The sequence below is a fragment of the Manacus candei genome, unplaced genomic scaffold, assembly GCF_025592945.1.
Source record: "Manacus candei isolate 608988 ecotype Guabito, Panama unplaced genomic scaffold, ASM2559294v1 h1tg000049l, whole genome shotgun sequence".
Lineage (NCBI taxonomy): Eukaryota > Metazoa > Chordata > Aves > Passeriformes > Pipridae > Manacus > Manacus candei.
In genome coordinates, this window is record NW_026138097.1 from 7,400,554 (window position 1) to 7,424,690 (window position 24,137).

Sequence of the window (24,137 nt, forward strand, 5' to 3'; positions counted from 1 at the left end):
GCTGAGATGGAAGCATCACTGGTAGAGAGAAGAAATGTATCCTCGGGCTTTCTCTGAAACATGAACAATGTGGGTGTGGTGGTACATAAAAGATGGAGTTCAGAATGGGCCTGCAACCTTAAGCTTCATAGAGTCATAGAATCATTGTATCATTAACTGTGAGGTGAATGGAGTGTGAGTGATTTGAAATTCAGTTTCTCCTCAGTCATCCTGGTCAGCTTCTTGTATACTTAACAGCAAGGAGCCTTTATGCCAATATCTCCACTCCCTTGTAGTGGGTACAGCATGAAAGATTTTTGGCAGACAGCTCAGGCAAGAACACAACTGAAGATTTTGAAAAACAGGGCCTGTAGCATGGCCTAACTGTAAGGGAGTTTGTGGACTTTCATTCAGTTACCTTTGTTCAGTATATATGAGAGTGTGTGTGTGTATATATATATATCTACACACGCTAGCTAAGAAACTTAGCTAACTAAAGTGACCACTTCCTTCTAGTATTACAGGTTGTAAACTTTCAACCCCAACTTGGTGAAATGAGAAGGTCTTCATCAAATGCCTTCTAAAGAATAGGTCTTCCATTTATAACTGCCTCTCTCATATCAAACCCACTAGGAGAGTAAAAACAGCAATTATTTATAATAACTTTATTGAGTATAATTTCCATCTGTCTTTGAAAGCTCTGCCTGCTGTTTTCAGGCTGTGCATGTTAAACAGAAGTGCTTACACTTGACCTTGCTCTTGATCCACTCTTTGTGCGCAGCAGTGCCTTTCTTCTTCTGAAAGATAGGTACAATTTGTGTCCACATAAATTATACTGTACTTGCTATTAACATTCTTTTATCTGGTAAATTACTTACACTGATTATGTTGAAGACTGTTCTATGAGCTGTTGGTAATGCAGGTCTATGATTTGGATGTAATATGTCATTCTTAATTTAGGACAAGGCTGAAAGGAGATGACAGCTTGCTATAACATATGCAAAAAATCAGGTCCTGGCCACATGCAGTCAGGAAAGGATCTACAGTAGTATTTGTAACAGAAAGTGTGTTCAGCCTTGGCATTTTGGCTAAATTCCAGCTTCAGTAATTATTCTGTCTAAGTCTTCCTACATTTCCAAATGGCTGATTGTAAGATAATAAGAAAGATAATTTCTTTCATGCCTCAGATTCATGGAGCACTTTGGCATAGGTAACCTCCACCCTATACTGCATTGGAGAAATAACAAACAGGAAAAATTAGCTATACTTCCTTCTCTTAACAAATAGTTAAGACTGAGCTAAGATTCATATGATTTACCTTGCTCAGTCAGCCGTAAGAGTAGGAATGCTACACTACTGATTTACCAAAAGATATGGAGTTTTGCTCTGGAGTAAGTGTGCTGTGCCTTCAGGGTAAATGGGACCCGTTAGTAGATTAGAATACTGCAGGGCTGCACCTTCTCAAAGAGGGGAGAGAGGACAGGAGAGTTCTAGCTTTCTTTCATGCAATCCCATCTCTTAACAACAGGTTCCAATCAACTGGTGATTTGACATTGAATAAATCTCACAGCACATTTATGGTGGTGGTATCACATCTTTTTTTCATGCGAGAACCCAAAGGAAAGAAGAGGTAACAAGTTTAAGTAGTAAATAAATGGCAAAAAGCAGAAAGAACCCAAACATATTGGGGAAATTGCTCTGCCTTCTTATCTGTTTCTGCACAGTGCTGAGGTCTTCCTTGAAGGTTCTTAGCATGTTTGCTGATTTGAGAAAATTAAGATGAAGAATGCTGTTCTTGCACAGTTTGGCTGCTCTGAGCACCCATTACTGAAAAAGCCTTCTGCATTTCATTCGCTCAAAGATTATGCTTTCTCCCTGTCACTAAGGAAAATATTGACATTAAAGGCAGATTTCTTCCATGAAGTGCAAACTTCTCACACTTTCATAAGCTAAGATTTTTTTTTTTCTAAGACTAGATTTTTTCAAAGTAATGCAAAAATACTACAAATAACAAAAAACAAGGGTTTTTTTAAAATTGCATATTTCTGAACAATTTTTTGTTCTGAGAGTAATAATAAATACATATATTCTTATAAAGCCATATGACAAAAAATAATTGCTCTACGTGACCCAAAATCCCCCTTGCTCTTTTCAATGCAGTTCAGCAAAGAGATGTAGCCTCAAAGTGCCAGTCTCATCCTGTTGCTGCACAGATCTGGCCATCAGTGGATATCCAGTGTCTGAGTCCCAGGAGGCAGGAAACAGCTTTGCAATGCTGAATTTTGTACTATTATTTTTAGAGTTTCAGTGTACTGCAGACATTTGCTTATATTCTTCTTATATTTTCCCTGTGAATGAACTCTTTTAAAACTAAATATCCATTCTCTTTTAAAACTAAATATCCATTTTCTGAGGAAAGATTTTTAAAATATCTTGTTCTAGAAAAGGTCCGTGTAAACATTCACAAGCCACTGTGGACTCTGTCTTGTTCCAGTTGCAGTCCAGAAATATTGAAACCACTGGGTATTTTGCTAGAAATTTTTGTTCGTATGGTTTATGTTACCATAAGTCATTTTTATGCTGTACAAAATTCTGTAGGGCACAATGTTACACCCTTCCATCCTCTTCAGATGGATAGCCAAGATACCCCTCCTCGTTCTCCATTGGTTAAGCAGAGCCAATAGGATTCAGTCCATGTAGCTAAAGGACCATTCTCAGTATTTCAACTACTTCCATCATTCACATTCAAGAGTTAAGGCAGCTATTAGCTGGTCTGTGCTCTCTTATCTATCCCCAAAACCTGCCCTACAGACCTGTGGTTTGGCATATTTTGTGGACTTATTTGCTTTGTTTGCAAATCTGCTCCTTAGCAACTCTCTCATAAGAGCTCTGCTGCATTAATGTGTCCTTCAGGAACTGGGCCAGAGAGAACTCTCACCAATCTTCTATATACATATGTGAAGCTGATTAAACATTACCTCTGAGGGGTAAAGGTGCTTATTTATGAAGAAGGAATCAAAAGACAAGATGTTAATTGACCATATTTTACTTATACTTTTGTGCAAGGGGGGAAACAAAAGTATCTTACTTCCTTCATGCAGTATACACAGACCACTACTGCATACAGATTCCCAGTTCTCTCTATGGCCAGTACATAAAGAAAAGGCAAGAAGGAAGAAGCTGGAAGAAAGGTTTGGCTCCTCTTGTCAGCAGAGTTCTGCCTCTGCAAATGGAAATACTACCTTAGTCCCCTTCTCGATCAAGGAAAATATGACATAAGCTAGGCTTATCAAAAATATACAGATAAAATTGTTTTTATGAAAAACTGGATTCTCAAATACATATTTTCAAAAGTCTATCCAATAGTTAAAAGGAAAGACATGAAGTATTTTTCTAAGAGCTTTGAGAAAACTAAAAGAAAAATCAAACTGTGTTCAACCACATTATCAAAGTTTCTGACAAAGACTAAAAAAAATGAGTGAGGCAATTTTAGGTTCACTAAGATGCTTCTGAGATAGCACAGCTGTTTCTCTGTCCCACACTGAGTTTTTATTGCAAAGCCACAGTGTAATGTAGCAGATCTTCTAAATGGCATTAAAAATCCCCTTCTCCTCAAAATAAAAATATCGACAGCCTAGATAAGAACGAGCTAATTTTCTCTCTTTATCAATTAAGTTTCCAAGAATACATGACATAGGAATAAGTTTATTTTTGTCTGATGATGCTGAAATCCTCATTGTGTTTGTTTGCTGTATTACTTGTGATTGAATAGTTAAGCATACAGTCTTAGCAATAACAAAATCTTGTTTAAAATGTTTGCCCTACATGTATTTTTAAATTATTAAAACAAATAACTTAGGCCACAGAATGCATGGCAGGTGATCAATGAATGTGGAGGTTAAATGAAAGTCTCCTGAGCCTGGTGTGACAGACAGCTGAAGTACCTGTGCCATCATATATTTCATGTAAGAAAAAGATGAGGCATTTTGGATCATCACATCTGCAGTGAAACATTAATCTTGAAAAATATTTTTTGAGCTCAAGAACTACCTTTGCAGCTTATTAACTTCTATAGGTACTTTCCCCTCATCATTCCTAAAAAGGATATTAATTGATGTAGGTTGCTCCTTAAAGACACAAATACTTTGTGAAGAATATATAGATACATATTTTTATGAACAACCTCTTTGAACCATAACATCTGCTGGGGCTTTGAAGCATCCCAATACCATTATCATCTGTTGTGTTCAATCAGCCCCCCCATTATTTATCTCAGTCAGTGATTGTTTATTTTTTGTTCAGAGACTTTGTGCTAAAATGGATTAAATTTTAATATCAACAGTGTAAATGAGTAGCTGAGAACAATAAAAATTTCCTTTCTGTCATAACTCAAAAATATTTCCACAGGCATCCATTATTTTCAATTGTAAAAGGGTTTGGTATGTAGCTTTTCCAATTCTTCATGAAACTAGATAACATTTACTTATTCCAGATGTTGCCTGCTATTAAAAATCAGAAACAAAGCAACATTATGAGATTATTATTTTATTTCTGTAGCATCTTGCACTGGGTATTATTCTTGCCTCTCTTTGTTTCAAATAATGTAATTAGTTCTCTTATGTCAAATCATGATGTAAGCCAAAACTGTATAACTATAAAGTATTTTTATTATTGCTACTGTCATAATTTAATGTTAGTGCATGACCGAGAATCTGACTCAACACAAAGGCATATGCAAGAGGCAATAAGCTGCATGCAAACAGGAGAAAACCTATTAACACTGCAAAGGTTTTTGAGGTCTGCCTTCTTTAAATGACACAGTTGTTGAACACATTTTTTGGTGCTACAACACATCTAGTCTTTCTTTTTGCCATATGACCACTCCTCCAGGCAACCACCATGCCAGATCAGACAGGTTTCAGACCTGTCGAGCTTCACCCCAGTGGAAAAGTGAGATTGCACGTGATTTGGATACTGCTGAGCACATCCCTCCTGCCACAACTAGCTCAGCTCTCCCAGGTTGTTCAGATCATGGTACCCCATATTGTTATAAGTTTTCCAGAAGTGGTAACCAAGAAATACCATGAATGCATGTGCTTTATCTTCATTCTGGTGAAGAATTTTCAGAACCTCTTCAGGCACTTTTCCAATTTCCTATGGTTTTTCTCCCAATGAATTTTCCTTCGGTTGCAATTGTTATTTATTATATCCATTGCTCTGAAAAATAATTAGGATTAAAAAAATTCTTTAATAACTGTATATTGTAATTAAAAAATTCTACCCTTTACAAGGATGAAACACTTAAAGTGAACTTCCACAGGTAATGTTGGCTTTTGCTATTATTCTCAACCTAATGTAATCTAAAATAGCAGCAGTTCCTCGATCTTTTCTCTTTCTAATCTGCTCTTCTGCCCAATTGCTCTCCCCATTAAGGACATTTTTCTAATAGCAAGTCTAAATGTTTCCTCTCTTAGTTTCAGGCCATTGCTCCTTATTCTACCAGAAAGTATTTATATTCTGTGATCATTTCTCCCTTGAGTCTCAGTGTTTTCTAGGCTGTATAAATATCAGAAGCAACCACACTGCAGGGTATCACTGCATGTGCTGAGGTACACCAGTCCTCTAGATGGTTCATATCATGCAGGGTGTAACACATGCTCCAAGGCAAGCACTATAAGTGTTTCTATGCTTTTCAGGCTCTTGCTTTCACTGAGTCCTCATAAATGCTTGCACTTTGAGGAGTAGGATTCTTTTTCTACTTGGCAAAAAAACCTCCAAACCAAATGATTAATTCCCTTTCAAAGTTGCACAAAGAAAAAACCAAAGAAAACAACCAAAAAAAGTCCCCAAATCTCAGCATTTCTCTATTAGTCTGGTTTGGCAAGACAAAAAATAGCATCATTGTTTGACCTCCAAAGCCACACAGGCTTTTAAGTGCAGCTCTATACACTTTATGATGACATTTAGTTACACTAAACACAGACTATTTTTTTCTTAAGACTCCTGGCTTCACTATGTCAGGCAAATCATTAGACTCTCCACACCTCTTCTTTCCGTGCTAACGTTCACCTCTGACACACTAGTTCTACTCTCCCAGGTTATGTGGATGGAATTCTCTTCTCCATCCTGCCCCTAAATTAATTGCTAAATCTCAGGCATCCTTTCTGTCCTCAGTCTGAATCCCCTACTCTCTCAGTCAAAGTCTATCCCAAGGCCTTCCAGTTTAATCTTTCAGATCCTTACCCCACTTCATTTTCTCCTTATCATCCTAGTCTAGACCCTTGTTCTTTCTCCCTCCTATTCCACCTAGGCATTTTTCTCCTTTGTACGTGGGAAGCCTTGAAAGGGCAAGAAGGGATGTGCCTGATCACATTTTTGGTACCACAGGAGCCAGGAAGAACATTTGTAAAAAGCTAGAGCACACTCACTGTAAAGATGCCTTTCCATTAAGGCAGCAGCCAGCCTAACAACTGCGCAAAGAGCATATGAAGACAAACATTTTCTAAAGACTTATGATGGGGCCAAATCTGGGCAGTTAATGTGCAATGATGACAGAAGACACAACCCTGAAAGAAAATGCTGCAGTACCACATCAGGCTTCAAATCACTTTTCCTAGCCATGTCCATAAAGATATCACAGTGAAAGAATTCTATGCACAGTTAATATAGGCAAAGTGATGTGCTTTCCCTAATCTCATTTTTAGAAGCAACAGAAATGTTTTTGCAGTGAGCAAGCAAATAAATCCCACCTTCTCCAAATTCTCCATGGTGCATGTCTTTGATTAAAAGTTTAGTGAAATTGTAGACAACTGATAGTAGAATCTTTATAACACAGGGGCAGGCCATCCTTCACTAGAGGCTAACTTAAAAATCCTATAATATTCTCATTTTTTTTAGAGCCTAATTCTTCTTATATTACTATTCTGTATTTTATACAATTATAGAATAAATATATTTTTACTTATATAATTCTATTCTATATCATTATATGGATTATTTTAGATGGTATTTAGAAAAAATTAACACTAAAGTCCAAGAGACTTATTTGATATGTACGTACTTGGAGATGAGTGGAAAATCTGATTTGGGCTGTCCTCCATTTCAGTATTATGATCTTGCATGGAGAATTCCAGCTGTAGGTATGGTATTTTTAAATAGGTGGTGCTGCTATCTAGGTTTCCTATCACACTTATTCACACAGAAAGAAAACAGCAGCAATGATAATACGTAAAGTTAAATATTTTAGTATGCTGTCTTCTGAAACAGATTTTTTAAAAAAGTATTTGCCAACTAACTTTCCCCTAGGTCATGTCACTTAATTGTTAATCACTTTATGCTTGAAGTTACACTCACTTGTACTGAATCAGGCAATTGCTCAATGTGCCTGCAAAGCAGTCCATCATATGTATTTTTATCCCATCCTCTCTTACCTCCTCTGTGATCTTTGTATTTCGGAAGATGAGTAGGTTTTCTTTTGCAGTTAGAAGTCTGATCTGAGGGGCACTGGACGTGTTTGGACAACCACAACCATTAATTTTGTGTTTAATCTGTAACGGAACATACTTCACCCGGAGATAATTTTTTTTCCAATTCACTTCCTTTCCCTGGAAGCCACTGGGTGCTACATGGGTGGATTAAAAGCTTTGTCTTTCACCTTGGGAAGCTGACTGGAGCACTGATCTGATACTCAGCTGAGTGACATCCCAGTTACTTAGAAACTACCCTAATCCTTAATTTTCTGGCCTAGCACAAAGCATGGATTCTATACAAGCACCTGTGTGCATCTACCATGCACCAATTTATCATGTAGGAGAAAAAGAGGAAAAGGGAGGATATAAAATCCACTGTACCAGATCACTTATGCACTCTCATCACCTAACGTTCTGCAGCATGCAATGGGCAGATGAGCTGTATAAACCTCAACATATATATATGACTGCACCCTGATCAGTATGTAAAGTATGTATGTATGTATGTGCCTTGTTCTTTCCAGCTCTTGCACTTCCTTCAGCATTGTACAGAAAGGATATTTAGTTCCCATTTTTCTTATTCTGGAAGCAAATCCCTCCTTCTTCAGCTTCAGTTTCCAGGAGACTGCTCAGGCACCAGACTGCTGAACCACCAACCTGAACACAGAGGGAAAAGTCCTTGTTCCTAGCAGAGCCTGATTTCATTTATAGAAGTGCTGCTCTCCCTGACTTATTTGGGGAAGCTCTACTTCCTTCATGATTTTATTATCTTTGGCAAGAAAAACCCTTTCACAGCAGATGTTTATGGATTTGTGCTAATGACCCCCTTGTCAGCTTTCTGCAGCCTTGGAAATTGTCAGCAAGGAACCATTGAAGTCCTGGCCAAAAATCAGACGATTGGATAGCAAACATTTAGATATAGAATAAGATTGTTACAGGCAAAAAAATAAAAAAGAATATCCAGAATCAGGAGTTTGAAGATACCCAGCAGCAAACACCTGCCCAGCCTGACCATCAGCAGCATAGACCAGGAAGCACCTGTGCTGGAGAAGCTGACAGAAAGCAGAGTCCTGGGAATTGAGACACTAATCAACACCATTAAACAGGTATCCACCTGTGCCTTCTAAGACTTGTATACTTTTCAGAATAGGTTCAACAAATTGATGAAGATAGAGGATCACAAGACCAGTCCTTTCCAAGCTGTTCCAATGAGCAGGTGGAAATTTGGATTCAACAGACATTTGAACTCAATCAGCCTTAACTAACACCTTGGCTAGAAACTAAATATTGAGGTTTGTGGAAGACATGGAAGATTTGGCTAAAGAACAGGGAGTAGTCAACAGGATTGAGTCTAGCCACTGGAGAATATTGCCTCTTTAAACAAAGCTAATATTTTTTTGTACTGAATCCATGTTTCAGTTTAGTTCTCTATCTCCTCCTGAATGTAGACATTATAAAATATGCAAATAATTAGGGATAATGGTACAGTCTTTGGGTGAGGGAATATTGTTTTGTCCCTAAGGTTATAATTAACTAACTCCTATGAAGAATACATAGGAGTATCATAAACTGTTAACCTGTCTTTGTCTTCCCTAATTAAAAATTAATCTTTGACCCCTTGCTAAAATCAAGGTTCAAGTGTTGCAGCATTGTTATTATGTAATGATCTAAGCTGTTGCCATCCAATAGTTCATTAAAATAAATTAAAAAACCCCATGAATTTCACCACTTTCTCCTCCCTAAGCAAAAGAAGAAGGGGCTCTGAATTGTTCACTGCAAAAACAATTGTGGCAGTTTGGGTTGTTGTCACCCCTACACTTTCCTCAGCTACCTCTCGCCGTGAGTCCTTTACAGACATTATAAATGTTCCCATAAAACACACTGCAAAATACCCCAAAAAATGTGCATACTGTTTTTATATATATAATACCAGATAAGAAAAAAGCTGGTCCAACCGTCACCTTGCGCACAGTTCACTTTCCTAAAAACAGACGTCTTTTTTTAAAGATGTCCAAGACCTCTACAAGGGCCCAGCAAACATAATACAGGGCTAGAAGAGGTCTACACATTTCTGAAGTGGTGGCCTAAGAGAGATACGTGAGGGCATCTCAGATGACACTATATTCATATATATGGGAAACAGAATCAAGCCTCTCGTGTCCTAGTAAATGCCACTTCTGGTCATCTTGGCCACAAGGATGAATTAACGCAAACATGTTCACTACATCTTGGGTTGGCAACAGCCAGCTCGGACTTTTCATTTGCTTTTTTTAGGTGTGATCATTAAAAAAAAAAAAAAAAAAAGTACTTCAGCATGTTACTTAACATTTCTTGAAGCTAGTTTCTTCTTAGTTTAGACATACTTCTGTGTGTAAGGGAATGGACACACTACTGTATAAGGCTCTTATTCAAGAGAGGACCAGAGAAACTAGACAAAGTAGCCTCCTAATTATGCATATCTTAGCTTTATCATTCAGCTTTGCCCCTTATAAACTACAGGTCTTGTCATTCACTTACATCCTAATTATTGATGGAATTTCTTTTAACTCTTTGGTTTGCAAAGCTGACATGTTGGTTTTCTTCACAGAGGTATTTCAAGATGGGTAGCTGTTGAGGAAAAAGGCACTGTAAATAAGCCTATTTTGAAAAATATGAAACAGACTGTCCCTAACATAATTCAGAAAAAATATACAAACCTCACCTTTAGTAAGCTTTTGCAAGATTTCCCCCAATCTAGCATTCTCAATGTAAGAAACCAAAAGGAACTAATATTTTTCTTTAGTAATGAAGTAGTCTTTATCTTCATTTCCCTGAGATAAAGGCATTTTTGCAAGCCTTTAGGAACATCACAGAAATTTTCTTTTTTTTTTTTAAATGTTTAGTGACCTGTGACAGCTGGACATGGAATTCTCTGTTTTTCCCTAAGTAAATTCCTATTGCAGAAGAAACATTTTGACAGCAAAAATCCCCACACTAGATAAAAATTATTATCTATGAACATATAAACTTGCAAAAATAAAACTGTCAAATTATTAATCAACTCACACAACAGTCAGTCACTGAATATGGTTTTCTTTAATTCCTAATGGATTTTTAAGACAAAATCTGTTCCAGCCTATAAGTAGTTGTTCTTAAAGCAATCTGCATAAATTACTTGTAAGGTAGCTAGAGAAAGAATAGGACTTTTTTGCAATGCCACATTATTTCCAACAAACAACCTCAGTTTGTACCAGAAAAAAACTGCAATAATACACAAAAGTAGTATTTTAACTGCATAGGTTAGATTACTTTAACAAAATGTCAAGTTCATGCCCATTCCACTTATCGCTTTGCATAGGTTTGTATTGCCATGGGAAAGCATTAGAGAAATGAATAGTTCTTGAGAAATGTAGAGACCAGACACCAGAATACAATAAAAAAAATAGAATTTAATAGAGGATGATAGGTGTTCTGTTCAAATTCTAAAGAGAGTTCCCATAAGGACTGCATGAGCTACTGAAATATTATCCACATTTTACAGGAGGTTCAGCCGCATATGTGATCAGCAAGGACATGCATGTGCCTAGAGCTCTTCACACATGTTGGTCTTTTACTAATTCAGGGCAGGATTGTAAAGGCCCATATTGTAGATGTCTTCTGCTCATCTAGTTGAGCATAGAGTCAAGACCACACAGGTGCTAAATGTCAGACATTGCACCCAATCGGTACTTTTCATGACCAAAGGAGTCAAGAGACTGAGCTGAGATACAGCTGTTTATGCTCTGTACTACTAGATTTAAGCAAAATGAGTCCTATGCTGTTGTGCATCTTCCATGTGTTACTTTCTGGTGAAGGAGGCAAGTAATGGCAACAACTCTCTTCATTGTCCTGCTCCTCACTGCTGGGCTCTCCTCCATTACTTTTCTTTGGTTTGTGTGAAGGAGTCATTGCCCTCAGCAACATTACCAGCAGACCCAGGGGAAAAGACCTTGAAAGCTGAATAACTGAAATGGATCTTGATTCCATGCAGAGTTACCTAAATAAAGCTGTAATTCTTAGTTATGCTAAACACCAATGGGTCTGTGTGCCTCCAGAAGAATGCTGAAATATTCAGCTGTGGAAACGTACGACATCCTTCTGGTCTGTGGAATGAGGAAGAAATAGTTTTGTGACCTGCTTATAACATTTAATGCTCTAATTACATCATCTTTCTTCCAAGAAATAGACAGCCACATCTCATACTACCAGTTTTACCTAAAGAAAGATATCAGAACCATCATTTTAATGTTTGTATCTCATTAAAAAATCTGTTTTCTTTTTTTTTTTCCAAGTTACACTGAAGATTGTTAGACTGTAGCATCTTGCCAGCCTCTGAACCTTCCTCAGCAGTTCTTATTTTCCCCATTGACTTTAGTGGGAGTTTTGGACTTTTCTAAATTAACTGTAAACATTCAGCTAAAATAGCTAGACTGTGTGTGGCTCAAATGAAGCCATCTGCTCAATGTGCAGCTGTACGTTAAAAATGAAAATAAAACCACCATCAACAAAACCAGAGTGTTTTAGGAAGTATTAAGAGATGGGATAGAAGACACTTTATAGAAGACATTTATCATATGGTCCTATAAATCAATAGTTACCCTTCAGTTTTGATCCTGCTTACTGTCTGTCAGCACTTCTCACAAAACAGGGCAGAAATACAATAAACTGAAAGGACTTACAGGCAAGTGATCAGAGGCCAGGAAATAATTCCACATGGGGAGAGATTAGGTCTGTTTATGAGGCAGACGAATAAGAGGTGACATGATATAATTATCTTAATATTATTATAATCCTAGCATCCTAGTGTAAATTCTAGCAGTCAGTTACTCCTTATCGTTAATTTGCACTACAAAATTGAGGAGACACTCTATGAAATAAAAATAAGACAGTTAAGATTACTGGCAATGTTTCTATGTTGTATAGATATTCTTTGGATCTCCAGGTCAAAAAGTACTGTTGCAGAAAATGCTTTGTAAAATCAAAGGGGATGTAGAAATACATATACATTAACGCTTCCTACTAATCTGTTACAATGAAAGTTGGTAAGGGACCAACGAACCCTCACTTTCTGAGGACCCAAATCCCTTGTGCCTGCTCACCAGTGGGGTGCCATATCCAAAGAACTTAATTCCTTGAGATTTTAATTCCTCATTTTAAAAAGAAATCTGGCCTAAAAGAGCAATTGGTGCAATATGATTATAATAATAACCAGTGCATGTGGGCTCTGAGGACAATTGTCTGGCAGCTTTTAAACTGAGTAAGTTCCTCTTTACTCTGCAGTGAATATACATCAGTGAGGTTGGGCATTCTGCCAGATCTAAGCATACTTTGAAAATTGCTGAGCATCTAGTGGAAAGGTCCTTGCCCATCGCAAAGGGGTTGAAGGTAGGTGATTTTCTGTGTCCCTTCCAACCCAAACCATTCTATCATCCTATCATTCTATGAACTTGATCAGACATCCCTAAACTTAACTCTAAACAACTTGGAATAAGCTTTCCTGCAGTCAGAAAAAATTCTACCCGCATTATCAAAGTAAGATGCATTCTATCTGATGGGAGTAATTTCTAAAGCAATGTTTGCACTTCCCATCACTCAACTTCTATCCATCAGAGCAGCTGTACCACAGAAACCATTTTAGCTTCAGTTAAGCCAGCTGAAGAAGGTGATGACCGCTATCAAGTGGCCTTGTCCTTGTGCTAATTTATTTGGTGGGTACCTCAGGATATTTCCATATTGCTAATGTACAGGTCATATTCATGTGAAAAAAGCCTATAGTCAACTGGACTACATATATATTTCCATGTGCACAGAAGCATGTCCCATGAATAAAGGCTGCAAACAGGAATTATGGTTGGTGTATATGCTTTAGCACATCTTGCTTAATTTGCCTTCTGATGTTTGTCTCAGGTAACTAAAATTCAGCCATGACATGATGATATGAGAAGTGACTCCCAGGACATTTTTTCCTCTTTTCCCCCTTGACTGATGTTTTTAGTATGCATTTTTCTTCTGAATCTTACTTTAGGAATTAAATAAAGGTATCACATAGAGAAATATACCCACTATGTTATAGGATGTTTTATTTCCAAATTTTGCTGCTCCATCATAAAGTGTTCTAAGAGGATTTTTTTATTTATTAATTTCTGCATTGCTGAAAATACAGTAATCTCACTTTTACCAATCCTGTGCAAACAGACTTGCTTCATCAGGAGTTAAAATCTGTCCATATGCCTCTTGCCTTGTACCCAAAGTCTGGCTGAGTAGCGAAATGCACAAGAAAAAAACCAATATATTGAAATATCTGTTTCACAGCCATGAACATCTGTCTCCTCTTCAAAAGTAACATAGTGTAATCTGGATATATATTCCCAGAGTGGGACTTTGGTAATTCAGATTAGAAGCAATTCTTGATGTTTTAAGGAGCCTTTTTATTACAAAAACAATTACACAACCCACCAGCACAGTACACAGAAAGGGAAAAGTAGAAGTTTATTTAGCAAGAAGGCTCCTGACAGATGCCAGCACAACTGGGGCAGCTAAATTGGCTTTTATCAATAACTCTTTCATCCAGCTTGTAAAAAAGCCTTCTGGGTCTGAGCCCTCAGTTATGCCCTAAGCATATTCAGGCATATGACCACCCCAACATTTCATGTGTGGCTTAAGCATACTAGTTCATCCACTTTTTCCCCAAAGCTTTTTTATCTTTCATAACTGCTCTTCGTTATTGCTTTATCTCCTGTGTAGCGAGTACTGAGATTAGAAAATATTTTTAATTCCAATCCTGTATTCTGTGAAGTTCAGTCACTTTTGAGCAATGTATTTTTGTATTTTGAGCAATGACATCTTTGCTTTCCTTGGGCTGAGTTGTTCGGCACGAGCATATATGTATCTCCAGGTTTTAATACAAGAACTCAAAGTTTAATGGTTTTGCATGTGGACAGGATTTCCTTGAGTTTCCTGACTTGCAGTAAAGTCTCTAACTTCCCTCCTACTTCCTTTCGTCCCTTTCTCCATACCCAAGAGTGACGAAATCCGTACCTTGATTTTCAGTCAAGTTTAATTAAAATTGGTGCATTACCTTTGGGTGGTTTATTTTGAGGTCATTGTCTGGTAAGCTTCATAACCTGGAACAATGCTTTGCTCTGAACTCTTATTTTTTAAACTCCACTGATCCTATTTCTAAGTAAATTTAAGCCATAATATTTAATTAAGGAATAATGTAAATATAGGTCAGGCTGCATTTTTACAAAACTGTAATGTGTAAAAAGCATTCATCCTATAGACATCACCTTTAAAAGAAGTCAAATTTGCACGAGCAATTCAAAATAAGAAATTTAAGATATCCATTTATTCCCATAGTAAGGTACACTCTCTGTTTCAGCACTGGTGTAGTCTTTGTGAGCAGCCTTTTGATTTAACATCATTACTCATTAAATTAATATTAAAAAATACATAAAATACAGCTGTTTGACTTGGGTTTGCATAAATTGTCTTTTTTAATTTGCCTAAATTTAATAATTATAAATATTTGGAAGTCAGGAAAGTAATAATTTATTACATAGAAGGCCAAAGCTTATTCAGTTACAATTGCAAATAGCCTATTAGTCTTTAGTGCAGCTGTGGAGTTGCAGCTGAGAAAAGTTTTGAACTGTACATAATTTTCTACAAGATAATTTTCCTACTTAAAACATCAAATTGTTTACTGAACCTTTTAAAAAAATTTGTACTGAATCAAAGTTCCTTTGAATCTCTATTCATCCATAAACTAACCTCTTATTTTGTACTGAAACTGGCCAGCTGTGCTTTCAGTCATACCAGATCAGGTGTGGCTGCTCTCCTAGACAACCAGACATCTCAGTTAGTATAGCTTGTTTCCTCACCACAGGTAAAAACATTGAATATTATGATTCTACTATTTTATATGTTTAATTTTAAATTTAAGTGGGATAAATTCACTTCTGTTCTTAAGAATTTGCAACCATGATCTTCTAACATCTCGTTTTTCTTCTGTTTGACACATTTTTTCAGGATGCTGAAAGGAGCAGGAGAAAAAGTAGTCCGCCAATAACCCCCCAAAGGTAGCTCTCCCCAAGATTAATGGTCTCACTGAAATCTGTGAATACAATAAATAGTATTTTTCCAATCTCAATGATGCAAAGAAAGCTTATGCTTCCAGCAGGCCGCAAAGCTGAGTCAGACAGAGAACACAGGACACACAGGACACACTCATTGGAGCTTTTTGTCCTTCTTCTCTGTCATACAGGATGAAGGGATGGAGTGGGCTGACCTGCTTCTCCCTGCACTTAATGGGTGGGCTCCTGTGGTCTTTGCCAGCTGAGGTAACCGGCTGGCTGGTTCGACGGGAAAAGTGGGAGGAAGTGAAGGAAGACAGTTTGGCTGCCATCAGTAACATGGAAGTGGACACAGCAAAAAAAAAAAAAGAGTGAGACAGGGCTGCATGGGTCAGAGAAGATATTGAAACAGTCTAGAGTAGGTAAAGGGGAGCAAATAACAGTCCTAAAAATTAAAAGAGCCTGATTAAGAAAGAAGGAAAATAGTAGTTGAAGTAAATTTGTATTTATATTTTCAGTAATGTACAGATGTAATGTGACTCAAACAGAAGCAGAAAAGTCTGGCCATGGGTAAATATAGACAAGTAGATCTGGTCTAAAAATGAAGTAAATAATTACAGTTCAAAACCAAGCACATAGAAAATGCAATACCAGAATAAGCACAATGCTTTTGGCTGTTTTCTCTGAGCAGCACTGCTGTTTTATTGAGAGTCAGGATAACTTCAAAAATGGAAGCTCCTTCCTCTACATCACAATTATAAGATGCTCACAAAGGCAGAATGGAGTTAACTATGCAAAGCCTTGCAAGTTGAAGGCAATGTTTTGTTCTATGGGGCCTGAATTTGGAAAGAGCAACTTGATTTCAAGTCAGCTGAAATTTTAAAATACGCTAAAAGATTAGATCCATTGCCCTGAAATGAAAAATAATAACAAAAAAAATTATTAAAACATTCATTTTTCAGGATCTCTGAAAGCTTATCATATGAAAGTGTGTAAATAAAAGCTGCATATATTGTTTCAGTTAGAATAAACTAAATATTTGGAGTGACATTTCAGTTCTTTTTAGCTCTTCTTTGCTTATGCAAAATGGTCAGCTATCTGAAAGGCAAAAAGAATTGCCACTGAAGGAAAATACCACAGCTGATACCTGAGACCTCTGCACTGTCAAGTCAAATAATAGCCAAATCCAAAAAATAAAATGAAACAAATATGATTTTTTGTGGTAAGTTTAAGAACAATTGAAGGCAACTAGGGTTGAATAGCACAGAGAATATTGCAAAACAAAAGACATTGAATCCTTTGAAGGGAATGAAAATAAGATGGGAAAAAGAGGACTAGGATCAACATGGATCAATGAGAACCAAATCATGATAATTCCTAAAACTATAGATGAAGAGTATTAGACAAATAAAATCTGTATTGATCAGTACAGTGTCAGAACAATTGGTAAAGAAGTCACACTAAATAAAAAGAGGCTGTGGTTGAAGATAGAGAGATGAAAAGTCTTTTTTTAGAAAATGTAAGACTGTGATCCTTTTGGTGAATACAAATCTCAATGTTCCAGAGCTACTGAAAGTCCCGAGTGACAGAGGCACCTATGACCAAATATTAAATCTTTCCATATTATTGATGCCACCACCACCTCTATCCCACCTCAACCCTTCCCCCTCCTCTCCCCCTCAAACAAATTAAAAAAACCCCATCCCTGGCTGGTTTTGCACTTGCACTGGAAATGGCTATTTTATGGTAGCATAGCAAACTTGTTTAAGACAGAGAAAACAGCCATACAGGCATAAGGCATCTTATAAGGTCCTATGAATAGGTATCTATATTACATGCAAATCTATCCATGTGTATTTTTCTAAATACTAAAAGTTGACTGATGACTCTTAGTACAGTATCTGCATCATTATCTCTAACAGGTTAGGCCCACTCCCATTTTAGGACTGCTGTGAAGGCTAACAGTGGGACTCAGTCGTTAGTCATTAGAGCTGTGCCTCTAACCTCCACACATCCATCTCGCTTTGCAGGCCTCCCCACCTATCTTATCCCAGCAGCCACACACATGAGAGAGGGAAAGGTCCCTTGACAGCTAAATTGTCCCTCTTGCACATGCATGGGATTAGCCTCTCTGCCAATTTAGCTATTATCTGTCTAATCCTCCTTTTTGAATAATCTCCTTCATGCCATGTATCTAAGTCCTATCTGAGCCACCTAATCAGGCTAAAGCCATAACTAGTTCACTGAGAAGATCAAGTTGGAAGCTCTGCAACTGGGAATGAATCTTGGTCTAAAGAGTAACCAGCTTCTCCTTGTTTAGTGTGAATAGAACCAAGAAAGTGAGATGTTCTTATATAAAGGCAGGTTTCAATATTGTGTCAGAGCTTTGGGGGGGATGTGAGTGGCAGACAAGAATTAGGGAGAACATGGAATAGGCAGGAATCAGAGACATCTATGGGGAAGTTGAGGAGTAGAAGCCAGAAAAGCAGGAGAAAGGCAAGAGATGGGCTTAGACAATTAACATTTACATTAGCATTAGAGCTGTGGTATAAAATCCGCAATAAGATCAGTGACTAGATGGAAAAATCCACCTTTTGCCTACCTTTTGTGTGGTTTAGCTTTATAGTGTTAGAGTATTAGAGTGCATTCAGTGCTGAAAGCAGGCAGTATTTATGGGTGGTCACCTTCCTTGAGGTCCTGATGGGTGCTGCTCTTAGCATTTTTGATCAAAACAGACACACCTGAATGTATGTTTAGAGGCCTTTCCCTAGCCTCTAAAACAAAATATGAAACCATATGCTTTACTTCAGTTCAAGTGCTGGAAAAGTCCAGTGAGTTTGTGAGACACCTCTATTCCAGCAGACCTGCCTTCCCGTGAGAACTTTGCAGTACAATAGTTTGCCCCCTCCCCAATCAAGAGAGTAAATCAGTAAAATTTCCTCATATCACTGGACATCTGTGGGACCCCTTACGCTTCCAAGCACAGAAGTTATTTCTGAGAACAGAGCACAGCCCTTTGCACTCCTTTGACCACATTATGACAACTAAGGTCCAGCAGTGTACATGAACCAGCTAGATTTTTGTTACATAAAATAAAGACTGCCATACTTTTTATTGGACTAGGATATCAGATTCCTAAGAGAAGTTATAATAGAATTGAGTTACAATGTCAGTGTGATAAAAAGTATCACATCATTGCTCTGTCCTTTTTACCTTATTCATTCACAGATTGAAGTTTCCTGGATTTCTGTCAAAAGAATTAGTCTTTTAAGAATAGAAAAGACCAATGTCATCTTTATACAGTTTGGGAATTCATCTTGAGTAGCCCAGAGATTAACAATATCAGCGATAATTGAGTCAAAGGCGTCTATGGAGTACACTAACAACAAAATAGACCATGGAACAAAAGACTGGTAATTCAACAGTGCACAACTGCTGAATAATCATTTTAACCTTACCAAGGGTCAGGATGGCAAACAAAATAAATAAAAAACGAATGAGTTTAAAGAAGGGAGAAGGGAAAAACAACAATGTACTCAGAGGGAACTAGGCAGTTTTGAAGAAAAATGTGTGCAGAACAGAAACTGTACAGCTGTTAACAGAAAGGAAAAATCAATTTTACACCATATAAAGGGATACATTTACATCATTATGATTATGTTGGGAAAGGATTAGAATTTCACTTTCCTCAAAGCATTCTTGCAATGTGTCATACGATTCTTCCTTATCTGATGATCATGATGATGCAAAAAGAATAGCACCTCTCAAGCATCACTTTATTCAGTAACAGATCACCTTGTGTCCCTGAGCTCCCTAACTGCCAGATCTCATGTCTTTGTTTTCCATAGGTAAATTTAATTAAACCAGCAGAAGTGGAGTTATAATGGTTCACAAACACTGGTAGTAACTAAAGGGGAGAAAAAGGTGGGGGAGGAGGGTAGAAAATGTGCACGTATTCAGGAGCTCAATAGCATTAGATAGGCAGATTGATCCTAAAATTGGCATAGCCAAGCGATACAGAAGAAAGCACAAGTCTGACAGCTGAATTCAGATGTTGGTGGCATAGGAAAACACAAGTCATCATTGTAAAAAAACCAGGTATTTCAGAAATGGGGCAGTTAAACAATTATTTGCTCTTTCTTTAAATACAGTTTTAAAATGGATCATTCTGATTTGAGTACAAAATATGCTTGCACATATGCAAGAACAGGGTTGACTAATGCCCATAGGTAAATTCATTCCATATGTCCAGACTAGAATATTTTCATTTCATCCAGTTTCAGCCCTTTTTTATTTCCCAACTACTCCATCCAGAAGGGAAGAGCAGCAATGTGAATCATGCAAACTAATCCAGACCCAGGGAGACTCAGAGGTGGCAAGTGTGAGCCCCTCCCCACATCCTGCTCCCCACTTCTCAGGTGTGTAAGTGACCACTATTTTAAATTGTATTTGGCACCATATAAAAGCAACTGTATCTACAGGCTCAGTTACAGTTCATTCTGCATGGGAAGAAGGTCTACATGAGAGGAAAGCCTTGCTCTCCACCAACAGCATTTCCTGAGTAGTTTAAAATACTATCAGAAAGTCAGAAATCGGCTTGGAGGCAGTTAACTGCAATGAGCTGTGTATTGGAAAAAATGCCTCCACCTCCTGCCCAAGCATGTCAACTAATGAGGAATGATATTCTTTACCATTTGCTTTGCTACCTCAGATATTCTTTACTACCATTTCCCCCCAGGACAGATGTAAGCCTTCCTCATTTCCTTCTTACCCTACCTGTGCAGACACTGGGAGCTGCAGAAGCTCAGAACAGTGAGAAACAGGTTCTGGCTGTATTTGTACTCTGGCTGAATGAATGAGGAGAGAGCATTTCCAAGAGCTGCTGATGGCCTAAGAAAACTGCTGTGTTGTGCTCATGCAGAAGGTAACAAGACTCTGTTTCAACTACAGCTTTGTGGCAAATCTGCCTCCTCCTCAGCATCTTCCCCACCCCAACTCAGGAAAGCTTGTTTGAATAAAAGCTCTTTTATTTAAACAAGTTTTTAAATAGAAAAATATCCTTGAGGAAGTTAGAGAGAACAAAATCAACTATGTTACACTCAATTCTCTGCCTACAGCAGCCTTGTAGGTGTATTCTTCATTCAAACCAGTCGCTAACTGAGAAGCAGAAAGGTCTGCCAAATTTCCCCACAACCCTATGACATTTTTTCCATCATCCTGGAGGCGTGGCTGTCTGCTTCACAATCTTCCCTTCAGCCTTTTGGTCTCTCAAAGATACCAGCTGAACAGATGTGCAGTGACTGTTGGACTCCACTGGTCTGTCTATCCACAGTCTCTCCCTGAATCTGTTCAGTAGCATTTCAAGAATTTTCCTCAGCAAGTCCACCCAGCTTCTTCAAAGACAATAAAGCCAAATTACAACAAATCCATCAAATACACACTCTTCCACTGTTACAGCAACAATTGAGCCTCTAGAAGGGCTGAAAGGCCAATTTTATGAGATCAAAACACAGGCAATGCGTCCTGAAGTGCTGGTGATAGTCCTAGATAAGAGTTTTGTTGAGGTGAGATGCATTTTATATATCCAGAATGAGCCCATGTAATTTGTTATGGTACTACTGTAACTTGCAATAGGCCAACATTTATAGCAGTCAGTGGAGCAATTATAGCTTTAAAGTTTGACACTGAGGCAAAAGCAGGGCTGATAATTAAAAATGAGTGATTTTCAGAGTGTGAAATACTGAAGAAAAGTAATAAGTTGTAAGTAAGGTTTGTCTTAAGGCACATAAGAAAAATCAAGCAGTTAATTAAAAGCCTGCAGTCTGCACACAATGTATATGCACTACATATTACTTCTGTCTTGTATTCTTTGAAGGCATTGTATAAAAGAGAGTTTTTACTAAATGTGGACTAGCCCAGATAGCTCTCTATCACTTTATATCTCCCTCCCTCCTTTCCTTCCTCCCTCCCTTCCTTCCTTCCTTCCTCCCTTCCTTCCTTTTCCTATGAATCCTTCTTGTCTTCTGCTTACTTAGTTCTGTGCTGTGGTAAGGCTGCCTACTTTGCTTTATGTCACTTATCACCTCCAGCTTTTGCTGCAACTTAAAACAATCTTTTCTGATCATTTTGTTAGCAGTGCTTTAAAAATCTCTGAATCCTTCTGAAAGAAAAAGATACCCTCCCAGTTCCTACATATTAACCACAAAATAACTCATGAAGGACTACATAAGGTGGATACATCACTCCAACAGAAATACAAACTTCAGAGTTGGGCACAAGCTAGTGGGAGTTTGGTCTCAGAACAGAGGATCAGCTATCAAGACTGTGCCCTACTTATACATGTACACAGAAAAAAAATGTAGACAAACTTACCCTGTTCAGCCAAAGGTAAGAATATAAAGGAGTACATTAACTGATGTATAAACAAATAAAACCAGCAATGTGATGGGTGTTGGTGATTTCTCTGAATGTTTTCACTTATGCTACAACTAGTTATGCAGTAATACATCCTGTGAACAGAACAGTACAATTTGCCAGAGTACAAAATAGCATGGAAAGAAGCCAGTTATAAGAATAATGATAGCAGAAGTCAAATACAAGCTGAGAAAAGCTTACCTCATGTTAATGAACTGGCATATAGATGAGTTAAAAACAAACCACAAAAAATCCATATCAAAATCCCTGGCAGAGCTTCAGCTCTACTGTAATGCTCTAATCATGAAAACTATAGCACATCAATTTTAAGTGCTCAGGAGAACAGCCAAATCTCTGTCTTGCAATGGAGAAACAAGGGCTTTTTTCTGTTTTCCGATATGCTGTTAAGATCTTGCTTTTGCTGGGTGTTTTTTTCAGCAATCAGGTATGGTATGGCTCAGTGATCCCAACCCAGTGGGCAAGTTCTAACCTTTGTAGACCATGAATGGCATCTCAACACAGATTCCAAAGCTGTGGCATGATTTCAGCAGCTGAAATCTGCTTTCTGAAAACTTTTACCCAAAGTTTTCCTTTGACTCTGTGACTTACGACAACTAAAATAAGGTAATTCATTTGACGCATTTGAGTGAAACTTTACATTTTAAGTCTCCAAAAAAATCAATGCTAAGAAATCTGTATCAATATCTCAAGCCTCTGAAGACTTAACCCCAGGAGCTGTCAAGAGGCTTGACTGGCAGGCACCTCCTCAGAAACTGTAGAACAATGCTTAATGCTCTGGCAGGCAAAATCCCATTGCTATCACAAAACCAGAAGCTTGAAAGGCAGATGACTGAGAGGTATTGGCATAACAATCTTTCAATTCCATATTATTTTAGTGTAGTGTTGCTAGGTTCTGGGATTTGTTTTTATTTGAATAGTCATTGTAACAACTTGAAGTAGACTTTAAATCTTGAAGGATTTTTCTCTAAAAAATGAGCAACGTCTCTGTATTTTACACAACAGTTTCCTCAAAAGGAGATGGCACTTGAAGGGGAAACAGAAAAGCGTTGTCTCACTGGACTACAGGCAGAGCCAAATGATTTCTAGGCATTTTTTGCAGTGCATTATTCTCTCAAAAGAATATATATGGTGGAGAACACGGCAGAGGAACATGGTAGAATGCTTAGCCCATTTAAAATGCAGCTAACTGACCTTCTTAGAATAAATATTTAAACGTTTTAACAATGGTAATGAGAAATATAAACCAAATGTTGAATTGGTTGTAATTCCCAAGTCAAATCTGCCAAATTGTATGCATTTCAGGTTTTGAGAGTATTTTCTCTAAGTTACAGTTCTGAATCCAACACCCTGTATTCAAGGTAGTGAATTGGTAAATTAAACTGTCTATTGACAATTTTTTAGGCAAAAATGGAAGATAAATTGATTTTCTTGGATGCTGGTATTCTGTAAGACTGAACATCCCCAGAGATTTCAAATGGAGCCTGTTGTCTTACTAATTTGCACACCATGCTATTTTTTTTTCCTTGATTGAAACCTTAGTAAGGAACTGCTCAAACCTTGGGAGTTGCTAGGCATAACTGAAGGCCAGCATGTGCCAAATATGCCACAGCACGGAGTCTTTAGTTGTTATCCAGCATACTGTGTGTAAGCAATTGGCAAGCCTCTTCTCCCCCTACCTCCCAGGACTTTTGTTATTGAATTGCTACATAGTGTATCTTAGCCTAATTGAACTCATTACTTAAGGGACTACTCTGTCTACACAAGTATTCAGGAAATATTATTCCTGAATAACCATGTGTATATTCTTATGCTGGAACAAGAGTGGGCTAGCTAATAAACCCAGATAAAATAATGAATAAACATGTGCTAAAAGATGTTCTGGCAGCTTCACAGGATCTGGAAAACCCTCTCAGAAAACCTACAAGGAACAATTCTCTTTTCACACATGAAAGTTGGTAGAAGAAGCCCAGATTTCCAGAAGCATGAGACATGAACTACAAAACCATGTAAGATGGGTCAAATTCCTAATGGAAAGAGAGAAAGATGCTGAAAGGAGTGGTCTCATAGAGTCAATTCTGGTTACTTTAGCTACGTAAAGGCAGGATAGAAGATGCCTCCACCTAAAAGTATATTTTACTCCTCTCCAAAGAAATGTTTGCCCTCG

The 24,137-nt window shown here is 37.7% G+C and overlaps 1 protein-coding gene across 1 annotated transcript in view; it reads right to left on the reverse strand.

Moving 5' to 3' along the window:
* Positions 1–5,093: 5,093 nt before the first annotated feature.
* The window catches only part of SALL3 (spalt like transcription factor 3), a 47,415-nt gene continuing 28,371 nt past the window's right edge, over positions 5,094–24,137 (reverse strand). The window contains exon 6 of the mRNA XM_051798872.1: positions 5,094–5,196. The gene's annotated coding sequence lies outside the window, so the exon portion shown is untranslated. The remainder of the gene's footprint in view (positions 5,197–24,137) is intronic.